Source organism: Acipenser ruthenus, chromosome 27 (assembly GCF_902713425.1).
Source record: "Acipenser ruthenus chromosome 27, fAciRut3.2 maternal haplotype, whole genome shotgun sequence".
NCBI classification, from domain to species: domain Eukaryota; kingdom Metazoa; phylum Chordata; class Actinopteri; order Acipenseriformes; family Acipenseridae; genus Acipenser; species Acipenser ruthenus.
This window is the reverse complement of record NC_081215.1, coordinates 1,389,329-1,405,543: the sequence shown is the minus strand read 5'-3', so window position 1 is coordinate 1,405,543 and position 16,215 is coordinate 1,389,329. Positions and strand designations below refer to the sequence as shown.

Genomic DNA, 16,215 nt, shown 5'->3' with positions numbered 1-16,215 from the left:
GTGCTCTGTCTTTCGGGTAAGACATAGTTGTAAGTGACTCTGCAGCTGATGCATAGTTCACACACCCTAGTCTCTGTAAGTCGCCTTGGATAAAGGCATCTGCTAAATAAACAAATAATGAAATAATCTCATCCTGTGTATAGGTGTCACCCTGGGCACGGAACGCATGGCACAATTTAAAAAAAATAACAAGCCTTTTATTTGTTTAATAGTAGTTCCTGTGTATCTGTTTTGTGATTTAGGATGACACCATTTACTGTAGCTTCACTTTGCAATACTATCCCTCAAACTGCGTGAGATGACATTGCATATACGATAAGAGGCACCCTACGCACGGTCAGTATAATAGTAATTAAAACATTCTCTTGCTGTTCAATCTCTCGTACTGCATCTTTGTAAATCAGTACTGTGTGTTCAATAAAACAAAGGTCAATGCCATGTGAAAATGAAGTGGGAGTAGATTGAATAACAGTGTTTGAATATGTTTTCCATGTAGTGAGTGCCAGTATTTCAGAAAATATTAAATGGTGTGATCTTAACTTCATATGCCATTTTATACCATTGGCTTGTATAGTTTTGCTAAAATGAAATCCCCAGCCTCTTTGGATTTATAGGCCCAAGCCCTGATCTGACAAGCTGAAGTCAGGTTTACTTGGCAGGGGAACTGTGTGTACTAGCAACTCCTCTTACCATGTTTAATTTGATACCACAGGTTATTCGCAGGGGTTTTGTATGATATCAGCACTTAGGTTATTAAGAACTCTGAACGCTGAGGTAATATGTCATCTGGTAGATTCTTTTGCCTGTGCTTTTCCGAGATTGTGGAGACACATTCCAGGTCCACTCTGCGGGAGGGGGTTCTTAATGAGAAAATCAAGTTTCATAAAAGACGAATGCAATAATAAGTTTAACATATTAGACCATCGTGGAATATCAGTTTGCTTTGAGAGTGTTTCACAGTGGTGGTTTGGGGGGGGGGTTTAGTAAAAAAGAAGACTCCCCCAGAGAAGAAAACCAAGTTTACAAAAGTTTGTTTTATTTTATTATTCTTGCCCGAAGCCATTTGTAACCCACCAGAATCCAAGAGGCAATTCATAAATCATGAAAGGGTTTGATTAAAAGACGTTGTCGGCAGAGAGAGCCTGTGAATGAATAATATATATCTATTGATGATCCATCTTATCAGAGGTATCGGAGGCGCTTGGAGAAGGTAGAAGAAGAAGCAGAGGAAAGAGGTCTGGAAGAAGAGCCGAGGGTATAGGACTTCTCTGCTTGAGACTGACTGGGCTTCCCTTGCTGATTCCTGCAGCACAGATACGCAGCATTCATTTTACAGTGCTTGTTATTTGCTTAAAGGAACACTGGAGACGTTTTAAGTTTTCAAGAGCGATGCAAGAAAGTTAAATTGGTGTAGCAGTTTTGTCTGCTGTAGTTTTCACTGCAGCGGAAATCTGAGGTTTGGTGGAATTCAAAGAAACATCAATTTCTATTTGCCTATAGCGGAACCAATAGGAACTTTATCAACCTTTTCCAAGAGCAAAAAGGTTAATCTGTTTAAACATGTTATGATTAAGAATTCCTGCCATAATTTAAATTGTACAAAGCCCTTATTTTCTATTCTATTATTATTGAATAAACTTAACAAAAACTCAAAGCAAACCCAGAAACTATTAGCTATGCTGATACATGTACAGTAAGTGGAGTATACTGTATAAATACACTATAGATAGACATAGATGTAGACGGAACATGCATACTGTGTACTGTACTTGTATATAGATATTGAGCCACACGAGCAGACAGATGGATCTAATAGCAATCAATGCCATCAATCTCATCTAAATACCAATTACCTGCTGTCAGATTAAACTCACATTATCCCTAAGTTTCCCGACGAAGCTAGCCTGCAGTGCCTGGCCTTGTCAGTAGCTGTTATCATATTTGAAACGATTACCTCAACAGGAAGCAGCCTGATAAATATTTCATATTGGGCTCCATTAAAGAAGCAATAAGCACTTCACCAAGAAAGATGAAAGCAGCAGTATTGCTGTTGTCTGCCAAGCTAACGATCCTATACTTTGGGGAGATCCATCGCATTCTCTAAAGGCATAATCGCACCTCAGGAAAAAAAATAAATAAATACCACACTAAAACTTTCTTTACGTTAATAATATTTAATATTTATGCTATTCTACCAAAGCAAACGTACTGTAACAGGCAGAGGCTCTGCAATATCTAGCTACCTCTTAGTCCCCAAGTGAATTTCTTAACCACTGGCAGTACTGAAACCATCCATCATGGAAGAATTGTGTGTGAATGGTTTGAGAAGACACCATCTTCCATGGTCACCACAATCCCATGATCTCAATCTAATTGAGCATGCTTGGGATGAACGACTCCTTCGTCATCACGAATCCTCTACCTTCCTCTCTGCACCGATTGCGTGGAATATTAATAATTAAATGGATTAACATTCCTCAAGACACTTTACAGAGCTTATGCCACATTGCGTCCGGGCTGTGATCAGGGCTAACGGTGGCCCAACCCGATATTGAACACATGTCCTAAATAAGTAACCAGTCAGTGCCTGATCACAAGGCTTTTCAAGTGTTTTCATGTCATACTACTTTGGTTTACTATGCTTTCCTGTGCTGTGACAGGCTCTTGCTGTGCTTGGCTATGCTTTACCATTCACTGGCCCTATGCATCCACACCCCAGTGCACTGCAGTAAATGTTTTTGCAAATCCTTATTCTCCACTAACTGCTATGGCACAGCTCCTGAGTTCGGTTAAGGGCTTCAGTTGTTGCTAGTTGTAAAGCGTGTGTTTTTGTGATATGGACCACTGTAATTATTGTTACTGCTTTTCGATTTCGGCAATATTTCTAGAAACATGATATACTTTCTTATTACAGTACAGTTTATCCATTCATCATCATTATTTATTTATTAGAAACATTTTCAAGATAAAACTTCTGGTGTACAGGCACAGTAGTTTAAGTTGTGTTTGTACATTTCTTTTTCATTTATATATATATAAATATTACTCACCTTACTGCATTTCAAATGATCAGTTTCCTTTACTCATAAACTCATGTTTTTCATTGCCGTTTAAATAATAATAATAATAATAATAATAATAATAATAATAATAATAATAATAATAATAATTTTATATGTTCTTTTATTAATAACTTGAAATGGCCTAAATAAAAAAAAAAACATTCACTGAGTAACGGTTATATCCTCCATAATTGTAAATAATAGTGGTTTAAAATAAATGTGGTTATTGAAAAAAACAAAGCTAGAATGTTAACAAGTCTGCAGTCGGTAGCTATCCACTTTGCAACAGCACTGGTTATAGTATCGTACTTAGCTTGATTCGTGGGTTTGCAGCGATCCTTAATTTCTGAAAGAGTACTCTATCGAAACTGACGGGTTTGATTTGTTGTTGTATTGTTGTTGTCTATAGCGGAAGAACTACTAGAAAGTGTATTTTGAGACGTGAAAACATGTTAGCATGCAGGCGGTACAGCAGACTAGATGCACTTCTGTGATACTGGAACTCACTTTGACAGTAGATACCAGTAACCCTCTTTCTATCCCTCTTTGAACCGTCAGAAAGTTGTTTTTTTTTAAAATAAACTTCCCATTCACAAGTCCTTTTGTTAAAAAGTGCCTAAAAACCACGAATTGCGGGTGTTGTCGAGTGATTTAAAACGAGACATGTTGTGTTTGAAAATGGTGTCGGGGTGCACAGGAGTCAAATATGGGTCAAAGGTCAAGTATAATATTCTAGACGAATATGCCATTTTGACGTCACTACTGTGGCATTATGCCATTTTTTTCGAGGTGCAAATATAGCCTTCATCCATATATTATATATTATATATATATAGTATAAATTCCAGATTACCTGGAAATATGACTTGGCAGTCTTTGGGCATTTGCCGGCAAATGTAAATTATTGTATGCTTTCCCGTCAAAGGTTAATTGATGTCAAAAATGTAGACTGTTCTACCAACTAGACACCCCCTGCCTTGTACTTCTAGCAATGATTCAATAATTATCCATGAACGAGCAGCATTGGTCAACCATTTAGAAATAACTTCTATGGTTCCTTTATTTATTGATTTCTGGGAGAATCACTTAGGTCGATCAATAACATTTACTTAAAGTTCCTAGTAATAGTAAAGAGAATTTAAGAGGCTAAGCTACACTGTCCGTTTCACCCCTCTATAAAAACATTGACCTTGGCTAGAAAAATCGTGAAATTGTTTTTTTTTTTTGTTTGTTTGTTTTTTAAATATATATACATACATAGGTTTCAGCAGCATAATCTAAAAACACATGATTAAAAAAAGCTAGCAAATCGATTTCTCTGCAATTATATGCTTTTAAATATGTTTTTAATTCCAGAACTGGAATTGAGGTAATAGGTCGGAAGTGTCTAATACTCAAACAAACCACAAACAAGATGGGGGGGGCACCGCAGTATGAGTTTCTGAGCTAATAAGAATTATTATCCTTTTTATCTGACTGATTACTGTTATCCCATACAGCTGTTTTTCAGGAACCTTACCCCTTAAAATGGACTGGCATTCCCAGCTGGGTTTAAAATCTGCTGATCTTATATCCTGAAATTACCAGGGATATACCAAGAAGGAATTTTGCATTGACCCCTTCATCTTCTTTGCCAACTAGCCACAAGCTGTGGGGCATCTTCTTGTATTCCGATAAGGTGACATGTCTAGACATGTAGTAGCCACTTATGTTCTTACGCTTTAGCTGTATCTAATATGATTTCTTATTTAGCTTAATGGCTCATGTGACAGCAGCCTCCAGCCACCTCATATCCTTGTAACAAATTGCCAGTGGCTAAAAGGTTAAATCTAAACCGGTGCTGCCTTTGATCTGCAGACATTTCAATGGCACATCTTATGAGTCAGTCTGCTGACTTTGTACCTATCTCAGAGCAGCAAAAGAGCATCTAAACTCAGTAACAGGGAAGGAACAAGATTAAAGAGAGGTGTTAGCAGTTTGATCCATTCAGACATTTAAGAAAGGAAATACTATATAGACCTTTATTTATTTTTAACACCTTTTTATTTTGTTTTGTTTATGTATTTATTTATTTATTTATTCAGAATACCTGTTTTCCAATCATTTAAAAAATAAAAAATAAATAAATCATCCCACATATTTTCCATTCATATTTTATGCTGGTTTTCTTTGATCTAATCTTCAGTAAGTTTCCCATCTCTTGGCTCTCATCCAATGAGAGTCACAGTGCAGTGAAGCCAGCATCACCTAAATCAAATGGTGTACTACAGAAGAAATAAACTAACACAACATGTACAGTAGGTAACTAGGATGGAGTAAACTGCACCACTGTTTTTCTTTTCACTAAATAAGGAAATTGTAGCCTTTGTGAAGCAGGGAGCTTTATTTTTTTATGTCGATCATGTGCTACCCTTGAACAGCATGAAGAAGCTGAGCTGCATGTGAAGCAGTAGCCCACTGAGCACAAAACCTGTTCCAAACCCCCAAGTTCCACCTAGGCGCATCCAAAACCAGTCAAGTATATTGTAAGCTATTGTGTTATAGATGAATATGGGGTTCCTATATTTCTCTTCGGTACAGCTTTATTAAAAACATACATAACCATTATGCATGCACCTGCTCCTGCGGGTATAGCGCACACAGGCATTCAGGCTTCGTGAAAGCACTGGAATTTATTTGATTAAATTGGCTCGGATTAAAATTGCAAAAATACATAAAACAGCATCTGTCAATCCTCTGCAGAATTTAAAATTAAGTATTGAAAAAATACGTATTGATAAAAAATAAAACTAGCTTTTTACTCGGTATCTCTATTTGATATCTAATGATATTACAAAATATTAAGGGAAAAAATTAAGATCTTGTTTCTTAATCTTGTTTGGGAGCCATCAAGACCCTTATACATGTTAATATGATAATCTTGTGTGGCTCCCATGTAAACTGAACGTTTTGTTTATTTAATTGTAAAGTTAAAAGGTTATTGATTATTTCTTGCTGTGCAATATTATTTATGGAGGTCAGGACTTGGAAGGATGCTTTGTGATTGTTTTAACAGACCTGTATCTTGGATCTTGGACAACCTAGTGTTAACGTGGGTAAGTTAGGTCCAGTTGAGGTCTATGAAACTTGATTCAGGTATAATGTCAGATAATCTGCAGTACCTGTAACCTGCCAAATTAGGCAATGAAATAAAAAAATTAAAAAAAGAATAAAATACATTTTACCGGTAAAAAGTCATAATAGTAGTACAGTATTTCCTGTCAGATTTCGAAATGTTGCATTTTTTCAATTTTTTTCAGTTTTTCATTAAATATGGAAAACTACAAAGCAGTATGCAATTCAATATGTTAACGTAACATTATTCAGCAGGCTTCATTCGACTTTGTGAAGCAAATGTGTTAATTCTGTAGGGTGATGCAAAACCTTTATATATAACATGCATAAATATGTATTTTAAAAAGGATAAACAAACTGGCTTTGTATGAGTACATTTTAAATATATTCACATTGAAATCACCACGATGGATACTGTTCAGGTGTTCAGTTTCACTTGGTGTGCTGAGCTAACCTGAAACCTAAGCAGTGCACAACAGGTGGCCTTGATCCTAAAGCATTAGGCAAAAGGTTCTTAGGTATTCCAACACTAGATGTGTATTCCAATCACATTTCTGTAGCATTCAGAAGTAATCCTTATAACACTGTCTGACACAGTTTCTTCCTTGCTTTTCGTTTTAACAGGCAAAACAGAATCAACACGTCAGATTGAAGAATATGTAACCTCAAACAATATTGAGACAATTACTGGTAAATCTGTATTTATTTAAATCAGATCAGATTTCAACACATAAATATTGGCTCTTCAAATACCACTGTTCTATTTCTAGTGCACAAATGATGTATTTAACTCCCAGTTTGGAGCCATGTATATAGAACTATATACAGTGGAATTGGCTGCATTTTGGGCTGCATGAATTCCTGTATTAGATGTTTAACATCCAGTCCGTTGCTAATTTGCAAGTTCGTTTAAATTGAATCCTGAACAAGAGTGCACATTAACCTCAGAGCTCGTTATTTAGGTGTTCCCCCCTGCTCTGCTGGGTCATTGTTCAGCTTTGGAAGGGCTTTTCGATGATAATGTGCACTGAAGCAGCATCAATTATTACTTGTACAGCCTGGAAGATGTGACTGGTCATTTATTTTCCTAAGCAGGTCCATCAGACGCACAGCATTAGGCTTTCTGCTGTGCTATAGTTGAAATACAGCATAGGAGATCTTTCTTTTATGTACTTCTTAATGGAGTAGCTCAGAAAAAAAAAGTGGGAGGTACAAGAACGCAGGATTGCGATGCCTGCTGGGAAACATCCAAAGGCCGTAACCTTCTGTAAATCTCCTGACACCTCAGATGAATGTCAGACACACTTAGACATGTCTGTTTTCCATGAGGTTACATTAAAAATTGAAACATGCCTAAAAATAGATGACCAGCACCAAACTAGATGTTTATGGAGTGGATCTTGAATGTATGGAAAATAAATATATATATATATGGTGTCAACTTACTTTACAGCTCAATAAATATAATAGAAAATGTAAAACAAAACATAGTAACCTCAGTGTATTTAGGTTTACGCTGAATACAAATAATAATGTTCAGCCGGTGTAGTTTTTAAAAAAGGTATCTCTTTTAGTATCAGAGTAGTAATGCATTAGGTTAAATCGTTTTTGTCTTTTATCAATAATCCTATTGAGAACTAATCAAAAATATTTAACAAATGTGACTAGTAGCATTTATGTACAGCTAAATGCATTGATAAAATATTGTAATTGTACGTTATAACGTTTATTAGGAGGTTGAAAACAAGGTGTCAGATCTGGCTTGTGAGGGAAATGAACTTAATGTGTTTGTGTGTGTGTGTGTGCGCGTGTGTGTGTGTGCGTGCGTGTGTATGTGTGTGCGCGTGTTTGTGCGTGTGCGTGTGTGCTTGTGTGTGTGCGTGTGTGCGCGTGTGCGTGTGTGTGCGTGTGTGTGTGTGGGTGTGTGCGCGTGTGTGCGTGTTTGTATGTGTGTGTGTGTGTGTGTGTGGGTGTGTGTGTGTGCGTGCGCGTGTGTGTGTGTGTGTGTGCGCGTGTGTGCTTGTGTGTGTGTGTGTGTGCGTGTGTGCGTGTGTGCGTGTGTGTGTGTGTGTGTGTGCGCGTGTGCGTGTGTGCGCGTGTGCGTGTGTGTGTGAGTGTGCGCGTGTGTGCGTGTTTGTATGTTTGTGTGTGTGTGTGTGCGCGTGTGTGCGCGTGTGTGTGTGCACGTGTGTGTGGGTGTGTGTGTGTCCTGCTGTCCTTATCCTATGAAGTTCAAAAGAGGCAGTCGCTCAAGGGGAAAAGTAGCTGGTGATAATCCATTGCTCTTCATGCTACACGAGTGGCTTGAGATCTGAAGGTCAGACTGATCATGCCAGATCACAAAGCAGCCTTGTTAATGTTGCTGCCCGGCTCATTGCTCTCCAGTTAGGTTAGGTGAGAAAATTGACCTCTGTTCGTTTTCCTTTGGGCCTGCTCTTATACCCACAACAAGTACGGAGACTTCCTCAGAGGGCTTTTAATTAGTTTTCCTAACGGAGAATAGGGACATCTTTAATGACCCAGAGCACCCTTGTGCGGTCAATTATCTTCGCGCCTAAACACTCACAGTCAGTATTCTTCAAAAATGAATGGTTTTATTAATTGCCCTTCTGGGGCACAGGAGGCAATAAGTGGCACTGAAAATACAGTTATAGAACATTTGAGTTCACAACAGCCACATAGTGCAACATCATAATAAAGTGTAATAAAACAAACTATATAAAGTACATACTTTTAGGACAAAATCGATTGGTTTGAAATTAGTGTAGTAAATTGAATGAAGTTATTTTCAATATGCTTCTATTTTAGCCAGTGGTGTAGTCCTGAATCTGAAGGTACTGAAACGCCACTAAAATATAGACTTTCTAAAACAAGAATTATTATACAAATTCACATTTTATTTGTAAACTGAACTTCTAGAAACACATCTAATAGGTAATGCATTTATCTCATTTCCACAGTGTCTTTCTCCATGCTGCCTGAATGCTTCACTTTATTTGCGTGTCTGTGTGTCAGTCAGTGGCTTCGTTTGTGTTTGAGTCCACAATCATAGCTGATGCACTGTTGCAGTCATCTTCGTCAGCATTATTAGCTGCTCATAATAGAAGTTCCTCATGCTCTTTTCATTGCATCAAGAGGACTCATGCTGTTATTGCCTACCAAAGTCAAATAAATATGAATTTACTTTCCTGGTCACCTTGTTTACCCAGTGTAACCTGTTATCAGTTCCACATTACTGCAACGCGTTCAGCTTCAGTCGTCAGGTATTTGCTGGTGTACTGCACCGATTCTTTTAATATTTATATCATTAAAATTTTTCTTTCAATGATCCACCAACTTGGCAACTAAAGGAAAGAAATCTTCTGCAAAGCCACATTTCCATTTGAATGCTGATTTCAGTGCCCAGCTGTGCACTTTAGCATCTGTGTAATCACACACTTCTCTGTCAATCAGCCTTGTGCTTATGTATTGAAACATAAAAAAAACGTGCTTCCGAGAATCATCCCACTAAGAAATCAAGTGTCAAAATCGAGCGCTGTTGACAAGAGCCGTATGATTGAGGATTCATCTTTTTTTCTTTTATGGAAAGATAAAGCAGAAATCAGTCTAGTTCAAAGTTTGAGGCAAATGAAAAATAAAACTTTTAGACTGACGGATCCAGACTAGATTATAGCTTTCAGAGAATCACTAAAGGTTTTGTTAGACTATTCCCATCCAGGTTTCACAATACACTCACTAAAATCCCATTAGAATCCAAGATAAACAATAACACCTTTAAGAGCAGGTCATTTTTTCCCCCTATATTCTTCAGCATAATTGAAATATTTAACGCAATGGTCAATATGATGTCTAAGTCCCAGTACCCACAGAGATTTGTGTATCAGTCAGTGTGTATGAAACAGACGTTGTATAAAACAATCTCTGTGATTTGCCACCGTGTGGCTTTAAAACGCAAAAATGTACTGTTTCAACATCCAGTTTGAAAATAAATCTGGCTGGAAATATGAAGAAAATCCAATTGCATCTAAAACATCTGAGGGATGTGGCCTTGAGTTTACACCCAGATTGTGTAAATCAAGGTCATTTTGATATGAAGGAATGCACCACTCAGTTCTCAGTCTGGTCACCAGAGGTGAACCATATATCAGGGTCTAATGATCTCAACAGTGGTAGTCTTAATACTGCCACCCTGAAACATATTGCATTGCATTTTTATTGTCCTTAGTGATGGTCAATCATTCCTTGAGGCAAAACCCCAGCAACATGTGCAAGTATTGGATTGGTCTGATTATAGGCATGGCTAACTTGACTGTCCTCAAAATAGGACACAGCCGTTTGTAGCCAAAACTAAGGATTTTTTTTTTCTATGGAGAAATATTGATTTAGAATGCATTGAAATTACCTAAATAAAGCTTGTGTTCTGATTCTTTCAAAGAAACATTTTATTTGGTACTCAGTGGTTTAACATGGTTTAACTAGATTTTGCTGGAATATATCTTTCAACTTCAATTTACAGGATTTTGGTACTTAGGACAGCAAACTAAATTGTGTGTTTCTGCTGAACTTTACAAGAGTATTGGTTTCATGTCCATGTTGGAAAAATCTCAACCCCTTTAAATAATCTGTGATTTATAATATCATTTTTACTTTGTGCACAGCGCCACCTGGTGTAACTGTGGTAGATCATCACTCTTTAAAGGGTAGTATCAGTTAGTGTCATTCTTATTAGTTACATTAGAGAAAGTAGTTCTTCTGATTGAAATTCAGTCCCGGTAGTCCAGTTGTTTTAATAAATGACGTGTGAGAACAAGCTGTACTAGAATATTCTTAAAGTGGTGTTATTTTTTAATCCAAGTCTTATCACAACTGGTAAAACAAGTAGGCAGAGAAAAAAAAAATCATTGATCCAGTATTATAAAAGTCTAAATGTATTATTATTATTCTTTTTTTTTTATATACATATAAATAATCAACGACGCACGCAGTGACATTCATGACTATTAAAGCGCATTAAGATTTGTATTGAATTTCTGTTTCTAAATTAAATCCATAATGCTTCTTGTCACATCAAAACACAAGCAGATTTCCTGGACTTTAATCCTAAAATGCACAAACATGTATTATTAAAAGCCCTCCCTCATCCCTCCCATAATCCAAGATCGAATTTGCACCCCAAACTGAAAAACAGATTTCCTCTCCTACATGTATACACAGGGCTGCAAGCTTAGGGACTTTACATTTAAGATTATTACGATTACATAGATACAAATAATAGGGCCCTAGTAACAGACAGAACAGTCTTGCGACGGTAAAGCTTGCAGCTTATCTCAGGTAGGCATTTATAATCTTTAAATTCACATTTTCACGTTTTTACTTCTGTTTTTGAAGACGTATTCTATCCTAAAGCCCTGAAATGCGTGACTTTGTTATTATTATTTTTAAATACAGTCCCTCCGCTACGAGTTCCTAACCCCATGTCAAACGCCACGTTGGGATTAGCTGCAGGTTAGCGAGGTGTGTACCGTCGAATGCTCAGAGAGTGTGTGAGGTATAACCACTGTCAGGAGCTGCTTCCTTTCCTTTCTTACTCCAGCAGATTCAGGTGTTTTCTTGTGTTTGACTTGGTACAGTACTGGCGTGTTTCTTTTGCGTTTGTTTAGTTATGTTTTTGGTCTGTTCTTTCAGTTTGGTACAGCTGTGTTTTCTTAACGATGTAGATGTGATTGGGGTGACAGCTCAAAAGAAAAGGTAAATAACAACCGGCTAATTCCTCCCCTGGAAACTGACCAATTATCAACAATGAGGACTGTCAAATGCAGGATTAAGCTTCTCAAGTTGAAAAAACAAGTAATACATGCTACAGATCTTTGAGGTATTAATTGCAACAGTACCTAGAGAAAAAGAATACATAGCTGAAACAAAAGAGTTATACGTAAAGTCATGCACAAACACGTCTAAACTTGAAAGACAATTATACTGTAGTTGTTACTGGCTTGTCAGTATAGCTGCCTGGAAGAAGAAACATGGAGAATTCTTAAATTCCCCAAATTCTCATTATTCAGTCTCTTTAGTACAGAAGCGTCCTAGTGCCAATTAAAAAAAAAAAAAAAAAAAGATCTATGCAAGAATGTCCCCACATTTTTATAAATTATATTCCGAAGGTCTTAAAATAAAAGGTCTTAAAAATACAAATTGAAGAGGCATGTTTTCTAAAAAGTAACTTGAAAAAAATAATTCTTTAACATAATGCATATTTGATATTTAGCCTGGCTGTTGTCTTGTTTTTTTTTTGTTTTTTTTTTCTTTCTGTCAGCGACAGTAGGGTGTTTGGATCAAGCACTTGTTTACTCAGGCCTAAAGACTGATAATTGCAAGACTGGTATTCAGCAGGCAAGCTTAGGCATATATATACATCTCAAACCTTCAGCACTAATTGGATTTATCAATGGTAGAGAATTTAAAAAAGGAGAGAGCGAGAGAGAACCTCAACTTACCTCTTTTTATTACGAAGGGCGAAATTAAAAACCAGAAGGGGACATTTAATATTAAAATTAATGGGGCGTGTTTTTTGCCGGTGGTGTTGGCAATTTGCTGCGTCCCCGTTTTTTTTATGTACTCTCAAGCCTGTATTCCACGAAACATTGTGGAGACTCTGCATCTATTTTAATAGTAATGTGATTTAATACCAGTATGTCCTTGTGGCAAATGAGGCGGGAAGTGCAAAGGCAGTTCAAGATCTCCTGACTATGTGGGATTTATCTCTACTTTTAGCCACTTGGTTTACGGGACAAGCAGTACAGCAGGCAAACTCTTAGGCTTTTCTTATAATGGATCCATACAATATATCAGGCTGCTACTATTAACCCTTTTGGCTATGCCATAAAAAAAAAAAAAAAAAAACATCCTCTGTTCAGCTGTGGTCCTGGACTCAGTTGCACCAGATCACCCTTAGCTTAGCTGTGGCGCAAGTTACACATTACCATAGAAGAGACTTTATATTTGACCTTTTTTTTAGATTGTGCAACCCAGTGCTGATACCCAACTCAGAGATGTTATGTTTTCCAAGGAAATGCACTATTAAGAAACATTTCACCCTGTAACACCCATGCAGCACACAAAGCTACAGAATGCAAGAAGATTGACCTGGACCTTAATCCAAAAAAATGGATTGGGTTACCAGAGGCTGTGCAATATAGTGCTGACCACCACAGAGCAGCTTAAGCATAAACTGATAAAAGCATGGTCCAATAAAAAGGTACAGTCTGGTGTGGGCTTTAAGAACATTACCAATGAGAGGTAGCCAGTTGCCAAATCAATGCTTATCCGGTTCCTAGTAGCTGAATCACCTTTGTAGGGTCTTGAAGGATGCCAATGATTCAGCATCAATAACATGGATAGGTAACCTACTTCATACACTTACCACTCTATGTAAAGAAGTGTCTCCTACCTTCTGTCCTAAGTCTTCTTTTAATTTCCACCTGTGTCCTCTTGGTTTCTGTCCTGCACTTAAGATATTGGTTAGGAAATTCAACGGTCTACCACAGTGGGATCCCTACCTGTAACTCAATCCAGAGCCGGGGAAATGATGGGATAGCGGGCTTATGGGATTTCCGAGCCACTAACTCCTACAGTCCTGTGAAAGCTAGGGCTCTGTTATCTCCTGATCGGTGTATTAACCTTTCACATAAATAGCAATATTGATACAGCAGAGCTCAGCGGCAGTAGCCATCCATTGTTCAACCTTTAGTTTCCAATTACCTTCATTCATTCTTCAACCTGGATCAAATGACGGCAAACCACCTGAGTACATATTTCAGAGAGCTTTAGAAGGGTACAGACAGGGGGCTGCATGCAGTTAAAAAATAAAACGTTGTTCTTACTTTGTGAGTCATTTTGGTCTTTCATCTTCGAGCCCTGCCTTCTCTTTAGGATGCAGTGTGGAGAAGATGAAAAGTTACCTTGATAGGAATTGATGTCAAAAACATATAAGATGGTTAAATTGGGCTTGTGTGGACGTAGATCCGATATCGATTTCAAGCAAGCTTCACTAACAAGCTCAGGAGCACATTTTAAAAAGAAGAAACAAAAGTGAGAGAAAAAAAAAACCCTAAATTGAACTTCCACACATAGCGCCTGCCCCTCTCCTGCAGAGTTTAATGAACTCCACAGAGAGACACTGCCTCCCATTACCTCTTAATTTAGCCAAGCAGCATGTGCTTAGTGCCTGTGCTCTGGAGCTGCCAAAGAGCTGCCAAAGGTCCTGCTGCAGAGAGAGGACAGGGTGAGTTTATATAAGGCATTTAACAGGAGAGATGCAGCATCTCTTTTCCAGGCAAAACCTGGCTTAGCAAAATCTTAGAGTTGGGTTGTACTGATTTGCTGTGACAGATTTTTTTACTGCCAGAATTAAATCAATGTTTAAATTCTTCATACAGATTTTGTTTTACCCTGTGTTTTTAGAAACCTGATGCTTTTTACAAACCCAGTACCCGGTGCATAGGTTAAACATTAGTGAATTTAATAAACCAAGGGTTTAAGGACCCCCTGGTCCTGGATCCATAGATCGCAGCACTGTATGAATTATACTTGGTCATACATAGATATTGAATCATTGTGTCCTTGGTTTACATGGCAACTCAATCTGGTGTTGTCAGATCACTTGATAACAGCAGGAAGCTCGAGGCTGCAGGGTCTGGATGACCAGGACTGCTCAGGACAGTTACCTCGACAATGTCAAATGCAGAAATCCAGTGGTGGATTACATTTTGAACATCCAGTTTGTAAAATGACCTGCTTTCAGCTTTTAATGAGGTTTGTTATCTGCTTGGGTCGCTGGAGAAGTGCCATGTGCTTTATCTGCTTCAGATAAGTAGAATGCCAGACTGGATTTGGTCCAGAGCCGCGGTTTTCAAACATTTTTACCTGAGGCCCACCTGTTCAGCTCATTAGGCATTGTGGCCCACTATTAGCATTTCTTAAGAAACCTGTAACATTGTAAATAAATGTATTGTTGCTTTTGGTTATTTTATATTCATACAAAATACAGTGTCATTGCTCCTGCGACCCAGAGTTTGGGAAACCCTGATCTAGAGCAACACGCCTGATCCTAATGGAAAAAACAAACTACAGCCAACAGAGCCCTCTGTTTTCTCATTAAGAAACAGTCCTTCTCATTACAGTGTACAGTAGCGTTGCCAGCAGATGGTCTTATAAACAAGGTTAGTAGATCTCTGCAGAACATGACTGCAGATTTGTTCAATAAGGATTTGTTGTGCAAATTACTAATAAAAAAAACAAAAAAAACATTGTTTATGTCATGAGCACAAATTCATCTTCCCTTCTTGACTGTGATTTTAAAGTCGGTGTAATTGAGTAACAGTTTGTTTTTAAGAGCTAACAAAGAGTCTGAACCAAAGCTTTCAAATGTGGAATATTTATATATATTCACAAATAAGTGCTATTCTGTACTATTGATTTATAGAAGGGGGGTGATGATTGATAATGATCCCCTTAACCTGTTTTAAAACAATCAACGTTTATATGCCTTGTGTTCTACAGGTTATTGCAATTTCCGTTTACCTTTTTCCAACCAATCTCGAAATTCTTTCTCCTCCACCCACCCCTCTCCTCTCTAATGTCAGACTGTAAACTCTTGGCTGTTGTCTTGTTCTCTAACATCTCAGTATAGTACGCTTAGCCAGAAACAGTAGCAATGTACAGTATTCTTGGTAACACTGTGTTTAATTAAAATACATACTTATTGGAACTGCTTACTGCAGATGGAACCATGACCATGTGTTAACAATTCACCAGAAAGTATATTAAGTCCCAGATCTAAAGCATGTTTCTCTGTATTAAATCCATAAAGATTACTCTGGGAAGGGTTAACGTATCCACTATGGCGAATATCTTTTAAAAAAGAAACATGTACTTATACCAGATGGGACCCATACACTGGCTCAAGTACCCTTTTTTATTTGTGTACAAGTTCATTCATAGTCCTTGGTTGACTGCTGTCCAAACCTTATTGGTTCATTAG

General features: G+C 37.6%; 1 protein-coding gene across 1 annotated transcript in view; it reads left to right on the top strand.

The window, feature by feature from the left end:
- Positions 1-16,215, top strand: part of LOC117425896 (MORN repeat-containing protein 1-like) — a 53,489-nt gene that overhangs the window by 12,888 nt on the left and 24,386 nt on the right. The window lies entirely within an intron of this gene.